Source organism: Dasypus novemcinctus, chromosome 10 (assembly GCF_030445035.2).
Source record: "Dasypus novemcinctus isolate mDasNov1 chromosome 10, mDasNov1.1.hap2, whole genome shotgun sequence".
Taxonomy (NCBI): Eukaryota; Metazoa; Chordata; class Mammalia; order Cingulata; family Dasypodidae; genus Dasypus; species Dasypus novemcinctus.
Genome location: NC_080682.1, coordinates 87,650,970 through 87,663,783, shown reverse-complemented (window position 1 = coordinate 87,663,783; position 12,814 = coordinate 87,650,970). Strand labels below are relative to the sequence as shown.

Genomic DNA, 12,814 nt, shown 5'->3' with positions numbered 1-12,814 from the left:
CACAGGTTGGCAGAATGGATTAAAAAAATCATCCATTTATATGCTGTCTGCAAAACACTCACCTTAGAACCAAGGACAGAAAAAGTTTTCAAGTGAAAGGTTGGAAAATGACTTTTCACAAAAACACTAACCAAAAAACAGCTGGTGTAGCTGCACTGTTATCAGAAAAAGTAGACTTTAAATTAAAAACTTGTAAAGACATTGAATTCTCATCCTGGGGAATCCTGCTGCATTCTCTAATAGAGTGCCAAGAACCCCGAGAGTACAGGGGAAGTGCCTCGGGAAGGAGGACAGACCAGAACAGGAGGCCCTTGATATTGATGCTTGTCCTTAGGAACATTGTTCTTGTGACATTGAAACTTAGCTTAGTATTATTTATTGCCAAGAGTTACCTCCTGAAAGCATCATTTTTGCTCAAATGTGGTCTCTCTCACAGCCAAACTAAACTTATGATCTCACTGCCTTCGCCCCAGTATAAGACATGACTTGCAGGGATGAGACTCAATGGCATGGGATAATTGCCAAGTGCTAACTAGCAATGTATTTGGAAAAAAAGATCTTGGCCAAAGGGAAAATATTGCATACAAATGAGTTTTTATTGCTAAGAGATTTCAAAGTGAGTCAGGAGGTCATTTGAGAGGTTATGCTTATGCATGTTTTAGGATGATCTCACTGACTGCTGCAGTAAATAGTGCCACAATCAGGGGTGCTCCTGAGGGCTCTAGTGATATCAGGACACTATAGGCAGGGCAGACAACTCCAGGAATATCAGCACCCTCTCAGTGGGCCTTACATTGGGATATATAACACCCTATCTCTGATATTTCAAAGTTGGACTCATTTATAATTTTCCTACACATGGTTCTTCTGCCCCATTTATTTGAACCTATAATTAACACTGTACCCATTGAATATGTTTCCCAGGAACTTAAGTCTTGTCTGTTCATATGCCAGTTGAGCCCTGAATCTCAGCAGAGTTGCAGCCAACACGTACCCTCCAATTCAATGGCCTCACACAGGAAAACTAATAAAAAGATGATGATGGACAATGCCCCCCCCCCCAAACAGCAAGTATCTACAACTGCAAGAAAAACATTTCCACCCATCAGCCCCATGGGATTTAAACCCGCTCTCAATTGGAAGCAGAGTGGGCATCACCACCCCACATCCTCAAAATTGAGGAATGAAAAAACAGACGGGTGGATTGAATCTATGGACTAAAGTAGACCTATTATTTTTCTGGTAATGGAAGAACTTGTAACACTGATATAAAGACAGTGGTCAACAGAGGTTCTGAGGGAAGGGAGAAGGAAGAATTGGTGTAACATGGGGAATTTTTTGGACATTGGAATTTTTCTGCATGATTTTCTAATGACAGAAACAGGGCTATATATATTTTGTCAAAACCAATAAAATTGTGCTGTGCTAAGTGTAAACCATCAAGTAAACTATAGACCATGCTTGGTAGCAGTACTTCAATATGTCTTCATCAATTGTAATAAATTTACCATACTAATGAAAGATGTTTTTAATGGGGAAAAGTGTAGAAGGGGGAGGGCGTGACATATATAGGAATACTCTATATTTTCAATGTAACATTTATGCAATCTAAAGCTTCTTTTAAAATAATAATAAAAAAGGTAGAAAAAAACTGTTGTAAGAGACATGGAAGGACACTGTATATTAGTAAAAGGGGCATCCTATTGAGAAAAAGGACAATCATAAATTGTATATACCTAACCAGAGTGCCCCAAAATACATGAGGCAAACACTGTTAAAACTGAGGGGAGTAATAGATGCCTCCACAGTAGAGTAGGGGACTTCAACACACTACTCTCAGCAATAGACAGAACATTCGGAGAGAGAATCAGTAAAAGATGACATAATCTTGAATAATACAATAAAGGAACTAGACCTAATGGACATATAGAGAACAGTGCACCCCAAAACAGATGATATGCATTCTTCTTGAGTGCTCACGGATCATTCTCCAGGATACCCACTTATTAGGTCACAGAAAATGTCTCTATGAATTTAGAAAATTGAAATTATGCAAAGCACTTTCTTTGACCAATACAGAATAAAACTAGAAATCATAATTGGCGGAGAACTAGAAAATTCACAAATATATGGGAGTTAATCAGCATGCTCTTAAACAATAAACGAGATTGATCCAACAAACTAATTATAAATTATGCACAGATTAAACATTGGCGAACCATTCTCTACTCCCATTCTATCTCCTGGTAATCTATTTTCCAAACTCTATCTTCATAACTGCACACTATACTTTGTTCATATCATGAGATCATACAATATTTTCCCTTTTATATCTGACTTATTTCACGTAACCTAAGGTCCTCAGGCTCATCCATGTTGTACATGCCTCATTACTTCATTCTTTTTTACAGCTGAATAATATTCCATCCAATGTAAATACCACATTTTGTTTATCCATTCATCTGTTGACAGACAATTGGATTGCTTCTATCTTTTGGCAAATGTGAATAATCTACTATGAACATTGTTGTGCATATATCTGTTAGTGTCCCTGCTTTCAATTCTTCTGGGCATGTACATAGTAGTGGAATTGCTAGATCATATGACAATTTTATACTTAGCTGCCTGAGAAACTGCCAAACTGTCCTCCACAGTGGCTTCCCTCATCACCAGCAGTGAATGAGTGTTCCTATTTATCCACATCCTCTCCAAAACTTGTAGTTCTCTGTTTTTTAAAAATAGCAGACCTTCTTGTAGACGTGAAATGATATCTCACTGTAGTTTTTATTTGAATTTCCCTAATAGCTAGTGATGTTGAGCATCTTTTTATTGCTTTTGAGCCATTTGTATTTCCTCTTTGTAAATATATCTGTTCAAGTCTTTTTAAAATTGGGTGGTTTGTCTTCTTGATGTTGAGCTCTTGGATTTCTTTGTCTATGCTGCATATTAGACCCTTATTGGATATGTGGTTTTCAAATATTTTCTGCAATTGAGTAAACGGCGTTTTCACTTTCTTGAAAACTCTTATGAAGCAAAATAATGTTTAATTCTGAGGAAGTTCCATTTGTCTATTTTTTTTCTTTCATTGCTCATGACTTGGGTGTAAAATTTTCCAAAGCATTGCCTACCACAAGGTCCCATAGACCACCTTATTCTGGTCAGTTGAGTAGCTGGACTTGGGCATCACATAAATGTATGTAATGGTCCCATAGAACAGAGTTACTGCAGTGAGATGGTAGTGTAGGTAGAGAAGGCTTTGTGCTGGTCCTCTGAGGAGCTCATCTTCAGGATGATGACGAGTATATAGATGAAGGATACAGTTATGATAAACACTGTGACCACAATGATGGACCCTGAAGAAAATGAGGAACAAATGCTGGAATGCTAATGTCAGAACAGGAAATTTTAACTAAAGGAATAAAATCACAGAAAAAGTGATTGACCCAATTTGGTCCACAGAAAAATAAAGAAAAGTAGGAAAGAGTAAATGATGAAGCATTGAGAAAACCACCTATGTAAGCCACAGAGAGTAACTGGACACAGACTTTTGAAAACACTTTGGTTGAATAAAGCAGGGGGTTGCAGATTGCCACAAAGTGATCATATGCCATAGCAGGCAGAAGGAAGCACTCAACTACCCCAAAGAAGATGGATGAACCAAGCTGGTAAGCACATCCAAAATAGGAGATGTTATTTCTACCCACCAGGAAGTTTACAAGCATATTGGGAGTGACAGAAAATGAGGAGCCTATCAGCAAAAGTCAAGTGACTCAGGAATAAATACATAGGGTGATGGAGCTGAGAGGTGATTTTGAAAAGAATGAGTGTGTTGAGATTCCCAGATATGGTACCCAGGTAGATGTATAGGATGACCATGAAGAGGATGGCCTGAAGTTTTGGATCATCTGTTAAGCCCAGTAGAATGAATCCTGTCATGGCAGTGTGGAAACAGTGTTACTGGTATGAAAGAAAACCTGTGAAGAAAAAATTATATTAAACAAGTTATGAATTTGATGGTTTCATTTTTCTTATTACAGATAAGAGAAGTAAATTAAATAAAGATGTCATTCAAACATTAGGGTTTATTTACAGCATTGAAGAGTGTATCTATATTTTAAAAAGTGTTATTATATTAACCAAAGAAAATAAAATTTGCTTCAAATAATGTCACTGTTAATTTTTACATTTTTTTCAAAATATATTTAAAGTATCTTCAGAGTTAAAGACTAAAAATTAAGTCAAAGTTCATAATAAAAAGAACTGTTGACCTTAAAAAAAGAAAGAAAAGAAAATATGGTACATACAGAACATGCAATGTTATTTTGCTAGTAATTGCATGGTCCTGGCTCTTATTTTTCGGTCTATAATCCAGCTTAGATTATTTTTGTATAAAGTGTGAGACAGGTGTACTTTTTCCTTCATTGAATACTGTTATCCAATCCTCCTGACACATTTTGTCAAAGAGACTGTTCTATTCCAGTTGAGGGTTTATTTCTCAAGTCACAATTTTATTGAATTGATCTATGTGTCTACATTCGTGCCAATACCATGCTATTTTGACCACTGTGGCTTTGTAATATGCTTTAAAATCAGGAAGTTTGTGTACACTGCCTTTGTTTTCTTTTTAAAGATTTTTTTTTTTTGCTATTTGGTGTCTCTTTCCCTTCCAAATAAATTTGGTAATTGTAATTTCCATTTATGCAAATAAGATATTGGAATTTTGATTGTTGTTGCATTGAATATGTTTATCAGTTTGGGTATAATTGACATATTAATGCTAGTTAGTCTTTCAATCCAATAAAATGGAATATTCTTCCATTTGCTTCGGTCTTCTTTGATTTCCTTTAACAATATCTTCTATATTTTTGAGTACAGATATTTTACTTCCTGGGTTAAATTAATTCATAGATAATTGACTGTTTTAGTTGCTGTTGTAAATAGAATTGGTTTCCTGATTCTCAGATTGTGCGTTACTTGTGTGTGGAAACATTACTGATTTTTGCATGTTGTCTTTTAACCCACCAATTTGTTGTACTCTATTATTAGCTCCAGTAGTTTTATTGTAGATTTTTCTTTTTGGGATTTTCTAAGTATAGGATCATGCCATCTGAAATAGTATTAGTTTAGGTTGTACTTTTGATGACTTTTATTTTTGCTTCCATAATTGCTGTCGCTGGAACCTAAGTAAAATGTTGAATAAAAGTAGTGTTGTCTTGTTCCCAGTTTTAGAGAGAAAGCTTCCGTCCTTACACCATTGAGTATAATGCTGGCTGAGTGTTTTTCATAAATGCCCTGTATGACGTTGAGAAAGTTTCCTCAATTCCTATCTTTGGAAGTGTTTTCTCAAGAAAGGATGCTGAATTTTATCAAATGACTTCTCGGGTTCAATTGAGACAATTATGTGATTTTTTCTCCTTTTATTTCTTAATGTGGTGTATTACATTATTTGATTTTATTCTGTTGAACCTCTCTTGCATAACTGGGATCAAACCCACTTGATAATGGTACATAATTATTTTAATCTTCTCTGGGATTAGGTTTTCAAGCATTTTGATGAGGATTTTTGCATCCATATTAATTAGAAAGATTGGTCTGCAATTTTCTTTTCTTATAGCACCTTTATCTGAATTTGGTAATAAGATAAGGTTGGCTTCATAGATTGAGTTAGGTAGTGTTCCCTCCTCTTCAAGTTTCTAGAAGAGTTTGAGCAGGTATTTTATTAGTTGTTCTTGACAGTATTGGTAGAATTCGCCTGTGAAGCCATCTGGTCCTGGGCTTTTCATTTTTGGGGAGTTTTTTTTTTTTTTTTTTTTTAAAGATTTATTTTTATTTATTTAATTCCCCTCCCCTCCCCCGGTTGTCTGTTTTCTGTGTCTTTTTGCTGCGTCTTGTTTCTTTGTCCGCTTCTGTTGTCGTCAGCGGCACGGGAAGTGTGGGCGGCACCATGCCTCGGCAGGCTGCTCCCTCCTTCGCGCTGGGCTGCTCTCCTTATGGGTGCACTCCTTGCGCGTGGGGCTCCCCTACGCGGGGGACACCCCTATGTAGCAGGCACTCCTTGCGCGCATCAGCACTGCGCATGGGCCAGCTCCACACAGGTCAAGGAGGCCCGGGGTTTGAACCGCGGACCTCCCATGTGGTAGACGGACGCCCTAACCACTGGGCCAAAGTCTGTTTCTTGGGGAGGTTTTTGATGACTAATCCAATCTCTTTTCTTGTGGCTGGTTTGTTGAAGTATTTTGCTTCATCTTTCATCATTGTAGTTAGTTACATTTCTAGGAAGTTGTCAATTTCATCTAAATTGTCTAATTTGTTGCCATGCAGTTGTTCAGTGTCTTCTCATAGTCTCTTTTATTTCTGTGGGATCGCTAGTAATGTTTTCCTCTCATTCATGATTTTATTTATGTGCATTTTCTCTCTTTTTTCTTAGTCTAGCTACGAGTGTATAGAATTTGTTGCTCTTTTTGTAAAAACAACTTTTGGTTTTGTTGATTCTATTTCCTTTTTTGTTCTCAATCTCACTTATTTCTACTCTTATGTTTGTTATTTCTTTTCTTCTGCTTGCTTAGAAATTAGCTTGCTGTCTTTTCCTAGGTTTTCCAGATTTGCATTAGGTCTGATTTTAGATCTTTCTTCTCTTTTAATGTAAGCATTGAGTGCTACAAATTTCCTTCTCAGAACTGTCTTCAGTGAATCATATTGGTTTTGATATTTTGTGTACTCATTTTCATTACTCTCTAGTTATTTACTAATTTCTCTTGCAATCTCTTTGGCCCACTGATAGTTTGAGTGTGTTGTTTATCCTCCTTCTATTTACGAATTTTCCCTTTTTCCATCTGTTATTGATTTCCACCTTTATTCCATTATGGTCTGAGAAAGTGCTTTATATAATTTAAATATTTTTAATTTTATTGAGACCTGTTTTATGACCCAAAATTTGGTCTGTCTTGGAGAAAGATCCATTAGCACTCAAGAATAATGTGTAACCTGCTGGTTGGTGGTGAAATGATTCCTCTACATGTGTGTTAGGTCAGTTTTGCCCTATGTATTTGGGGGCACCCTGGTTAGATGATTCTTACTTCTGCCAGTTCAAATCAATTTTCATATGCCTCTTATGTATCTTTTTTAGGAGGTCCTGGGGATTGAACCCAGGAACCTTGCATGTGGGAAGCAGGTACTCAGCCACTAATTTAAATCCAATCTCCAAGGAGAGTTGGTTTCTTTGTTTTGTTTTTAAGAGGTACTGGGATCAAACCCAGGACCTCATTCATGGGCCAAAAAGTCTTCCCCATTCACTCTTCCAATCTGTCAGCAGATCCTGCTCTTAGGCAAAACTTTCCCAGAGTCCTAGAAGGGCAGAAGAGTGTCTTTTTCAACCTCCCTGAGGGTATTGAAACTGTAGGAACTTTTCTGGGTCATCTAGAGCCATGATTCAAAGCTGGACCCTGCCTTTAAACTTTCCAAGAGAGGGGACACTCAGGTCTCCTCTGTGCTCTCCCTCTTCCCAGGAAGGAAAACATTTACTTCCCTCTCAGTCAGCTGTACTCATCTATTGGTTGTACAGAGGTAGTTGGCCTAATGGGTGGAGGATGGGTGCCATTCCCTGCTTCAGGAGTGATTAAACCACAGTTTTTGCCTTGACCTCTTCATCTCCCCACCTCATTCCCTCCTGATTGTTGTGTGGCACTCAACTGGTGTGCAGATCCCCAAAAGAGTTTCTTCAGACAGCTTCTGCTTTTTCTCTGTTGTTTTTGTAAGAGAGGTGAACCCTGTCTTCCCTATCTCATCGCCATATTCCCATATCTCCCCCATTCTTTTATTTTTGTTACTTATTCTATAACAGACCTAAATTACATTTTCAAGAGTAGACAATGAAAATGCCATCAGAGAAAGACTAATAATTTAACGTCAAGAGACAGAGCTGGACCATCAGATAAGCCTGTCTTTGGCAGACTATGGTTAAAATCCACAGATTTGTATAGAAAATAAATAATATTATGTCAGAATTTCCCCCTTGCTTTCTAAATAGATGCAGAAGAAAAAAGTACCAAACTCCAGTAATAAGGTCCTTTAAGCAGGAAGCAGAAATCCCAGCATGGAAAGGAAGAAATGCAATCTGGGCTGCAGGAAAAAAAGCCATTCTATATGACCAGGAAAGACAGTTAAGAGTTATAACTAGTTGCTCATTACAAAGGAATCTGAGCTCCTAATCAGAATATAATATTTATAATTCACTGTTTATTACTTTTGAATATGCATAATACAATATATGGATTCCCATGAATGTAATGACACTGTCTTACTGCAAGTTCACTAAAAGCAGAGACTAAGATGACAGTTTTTACATTGATGACTTAGTGAAGGCGTGCTCTCAGGGGAAAGCTGTAAGGGAGTGAGAGAAGAAGGACAAGGCAAGGAGACCAGCCAGGGAAAGTGCCTCCTCGGGGACATTTAAGCATAAATGGCATTTCATTGTTGCACCTATGTGATGGTTAGGCAACATCAGCCAGGTAATTGTACCCAGTTATTTGGTCAAGCCAGCACTGGGGTATTTGTAATACAGGGACATTTGTGGGCTTTAGTCATCATTGAGTTTTCTGCATAGATGGTTGATTATTTACATCAACCATGGATATTGCAGTCAGCAATGAATGATACTTTATCCAATCAGTTGAATGCCTTAAAAGAAGTGATTTCAGAATTCAGACAGAATTTCCCAATTTATCTATGGACAACCAATGTCTCCTGGACCTCATCAAGGATCTTCGTTGGACTTTCATTGGTGTCCCTGGTTTACAGCCTTCCTGCGGAACCTGGACTTGTGCATCCCTATGGTCATCTGAGAGACTCTTATAAAGTCTCATACTATTTACAAATATCTCTTATTGATTCTGTTTCCCTAGAGAACCCTGGCTAATCCACCCTACTTGAGGAATGGAGCCTTTTTATTGGTTTTTGTAAATCACTGTACCATTCAGTTATTGTCTATACACCCATATGTAAGGGCATGCATTCCCAGATATTTCCAGTTAATTATATTTGTTTTAGCCAAGAGCACATCTTAAAAATATATATGGCAGTATGGCAGCCAACCCTCAATGAAGCTTAAAAATGTGTTCATCACCTTGTAAAGGAACTCTGTGTAGGCTACAGAAATGTCTACTTAGCTCAAAAAGTCCCGATTTATTTTATATACACTTATCTAGATCATTGCACCATACTGAGTCTCTGGTACCCAGTGGAGGATATCAAAATTAAGTACATCTCCTTAAAGTCTTACTTCTTAATGACAGTAGTTTGTTATACATTAAACAAGCAAAAGGCTAGTTGTAAAAAATGATATTTATGCTGAATCTTGAAGAATGGGCAAGAATTTGGAGGGCAAAGTCAGGGAAATGACATTTCAGAAAGAAGGAACAGACCATAGAATGAGGAAAGCACAATATTTAATGAAGAGCTATGAGTTGACTAGTTTCTAGAAATAGTGAAATTATGAGGGCAGATACAAGAGATAAAACTCAATGGTACTTTAGGGTCAATATTGAAAATTTTAACGCTGAGCTGGTGAAAGAGCCAAGTAGGAGCCATTTGTGGGTAGTTTCAATGAAAGTGGATTTTCATTTTCAGCAAGGTCTTCTACAACAGAGTTGTCTCATGAGAAAGCCATCACAGTGATGTGCATTCATTTTCTTCCAATCCACCTTCTTCTGATTTATTCCCCAGGCAATAACCTCCTTAAAACAGCTGTTCCCTGCCCTGTGAATAGGGTAGAAGAAACCTGAAGGACTTGTTGAATTTTCAGAGTTATAAAATAAAGGGTATTGCGCAGGAAGTAAAACATGCCCAAAGGTATCATCTATGTTCTAAGATGTATTTTTAATTAGTTGAACTTCATTCATTCCAATTGTTATTCAGAAATGTAAGAGAAAATGTCACTGAAAAGTCTCTGTGATGTATTAGGATTTAAAAGATATTTTTGTGTATGTATGTTAGCTGATAGCTCCAGAGAGCACAGAATCCTGGTATCTAAAGCAGTCGTCTCAAGTTAATGGTCAACAGAGACCCCAAGACTCTTTTTGAAATCTTCATAAAACTAAGCTCCAAGCTTAAGGAATGGAGAAAACACTGTCCTCTATGTTTTGAGAGACTTTATATATTCAGGTACAGGTAGATTCATCACAGACATTCACAGGGAATATTGTCTTTAAATTATAACTGAATTATGAGATAAATTAAATCGTAAGAAGAACTGCAGAAAAATATATTTGAATTGTGTGACTCTAGTTTCTTTCTACAGCTCATTTACTTCATGATTTTAAGAGATTAGAGGTATTCTTTTCTTCTGTGTAAGGTGGAATTTCAGGGATTTTTTCCTTCTTTACCATGAGCATTGTTCTATATCATCTGATAGTCAAGTCGCTGTGGGTGTTAATAGCTATTAAAATGTATTAAAGAAAATATAAGTAAAGCAATAAGCTGGAAATTAATAAAGTTTTCCATTTTCTATTTCTGGTAGATTTGGAATCCAGGAAACTGCATAGGGGGAGGGAGCAGTTTGAAGAACTGCTAACAGAGATTAGGATGGCAAACTTAAGTCAAAATCCAGGTGTGGAAAGAGGATAAGGCTAGGTCTGACAATGTGTTATCTTGCTCTCCAGTGTCTGCCAGGATCATTGGGAAGAACAGAAAAAAAATCATATGACTTATCTTTTATCACTACTGAATTTGAATAATATGAGGAAAGCATGATTTAGGATAGACATATATGAAGAGGAAAGCACCATGAAAGTCAGAAGTTGTCAACCAAAACCAATGAGAAATATTTTGCTAACTACACCAACACTAACATCCTTGAGATTTCTCTCCTTGATGAGGTATGCAAAAAACTGATGATTGGTGTCTGTTGGGATGTATAGTTTGATAAAATTTTCCTGGTGAATCTGATATGTCTCTTAGTAGATGACCAATTATATAAGTCAAGTATGATTTGACACTAGAGTAAATAAAGGTAGTGGCTAGAATGAGAAGATGAAAGCCCCTTTTTCCAATGCTCTAAGCAAAGTACTGGCTGGAGTTTTATAATTATCTGTTGAGCATTCATAAATTCAATTACATAGATATGTAGTAGTATCTATATGTACATTCACATTGCTAAATGGCATGGTCTTGCCCTCATGATTCTTAAAACTTATTTAAAGAGCCTATAACTATCTTCAGTACATGTCCAAATAAAATAAATGGTAAGTAGGGATATCGATGTATTTGAAAAAAAAAATTTAGGAAGTGTGCCTACAAAATAATTATGGAAGATTTCCCGTTGTTGAGTTAACCTTACTAAAAAACCTATATTCACTAGGCTTAGGCTGTAAGTTAGGGGCTAAAAAATTTTTAAACAGTTCTCTGCTCTGTCTTATAAAGGAGTCAAGCTACTTAGAAAATTTCACCACAGTGAAATAGGACGTGAATCTAGAAGAAGAATGGCTAACACAGCCAGGGAAGTTTAGGGAGGCTTCCTAGTGAAGGTGTCATTTGAATTATCTTTTCAAGAAAATGAGGCTTTCAAGAGATGCAGTAAGGCAGGAAGCACTTTGCAAGTTAGAGAAAACAACACATATTAATTCGAAGATCCAGAAAATCACATGTTATATTTGGGGAACAGTGGAGTGTCCCCGTATACGGGAGGTTAGTGGCAGGAGCTGAGGCTGGACAGGTAAGACCTTGAATGCCATGCTAGGACCCTTGTACTTATGGAGAGTATATAATCACCTAGACAACCAATGGCTGTCTAGGCTCTCACTGCCTGACTGTGAATATCATTTCCTCCAATTACCAACTGTACCACCTTTGGAAAATAAAGTAAGCAACTTTCTAAGTCATAGTTTTCTTACTACATACATGGTCATGGTAATAGTTACTTACCTCTTTTGAGAGCTATGAGGATGTATGAGATTGTTTAACTGAAGAATGCAATAAGATTTAGAATTTATTAATATTAGGGTATCCAAAAGAGGTCTAGAATGGAGATATAGCATGATAACAGACTTAACATAGAAAAGTAGTTGAAAATAGGACTGGGAGAAAGGGAAACTAGAGGCTGTTACACACACCCAAATGAATGTTAGAGTAGAATGCAGGAGACATTTTGGATCATAAAATCTAGAAAATGTGGCCACAAAGATAGAATGAGAAGGCAAATGAGTCTAATCTAGGGCCTGAAAATTTGGTAAAATTCTGATAGGAAAATAAAGTATATTACAGCCTGTTTTGGTTGGCTAGGTGGAGGGATGTGGAGGAAGTTGAACCAGGGGCAATTACTTGGGCTCAGTTTCTGAAGAGCACTGAATGCTGTGCTTGGGTATTTGGAGCAGTGTGCAGCTATTCACTATTTTCACACTAATAGCGACAATATATTCCATGCTTTGGAATCCAACATCTGGTCACAGTGTGGTGCATGAAATAAACATGTAGAGATTTATGACTAAGGCACACAACTAAGGAAGCACTTTACTCACTCTGTGGGATATATCTACAGAAATGGCAGAAAGAATTTACAAAGAGATGTTGGCAAGCAAGCATTTGGGAAGTGACTTATTGAGAGTAAAATAAGACGAAGGAGAAAAAATGGAGTCAGATCGTAGCTGTCACTGAGGGCTGTAATTATTTCATGCAGGAAATATAAGAGGAGAATGATTTGTAGGGAAATAAGGCCAATTCTGTTCTGAATATCTGGTATTCAATGCTTGGAGGACATTCAGACATTAGAAATATACCACAGGAAATTTGGAGATTATTGTTTGGCAGAGGCTGCAACCTCAGT

At 37.1% G+C, this 12,814-nt stretch overlaps 1 pseudogene; it reads right to left on the bottom strand.

The window, feature by feature from the left end:
• Positions 1–3,124: 3,124 nt before the first annotated feature.
• Positions 3,125–3,939, bottom strand: LOC131272936 (olfactory receptor 5P76-like; annotated as a pseudogene).
• Positions 3,940–12,814: the final 8,875 nt, after the last annotated feature.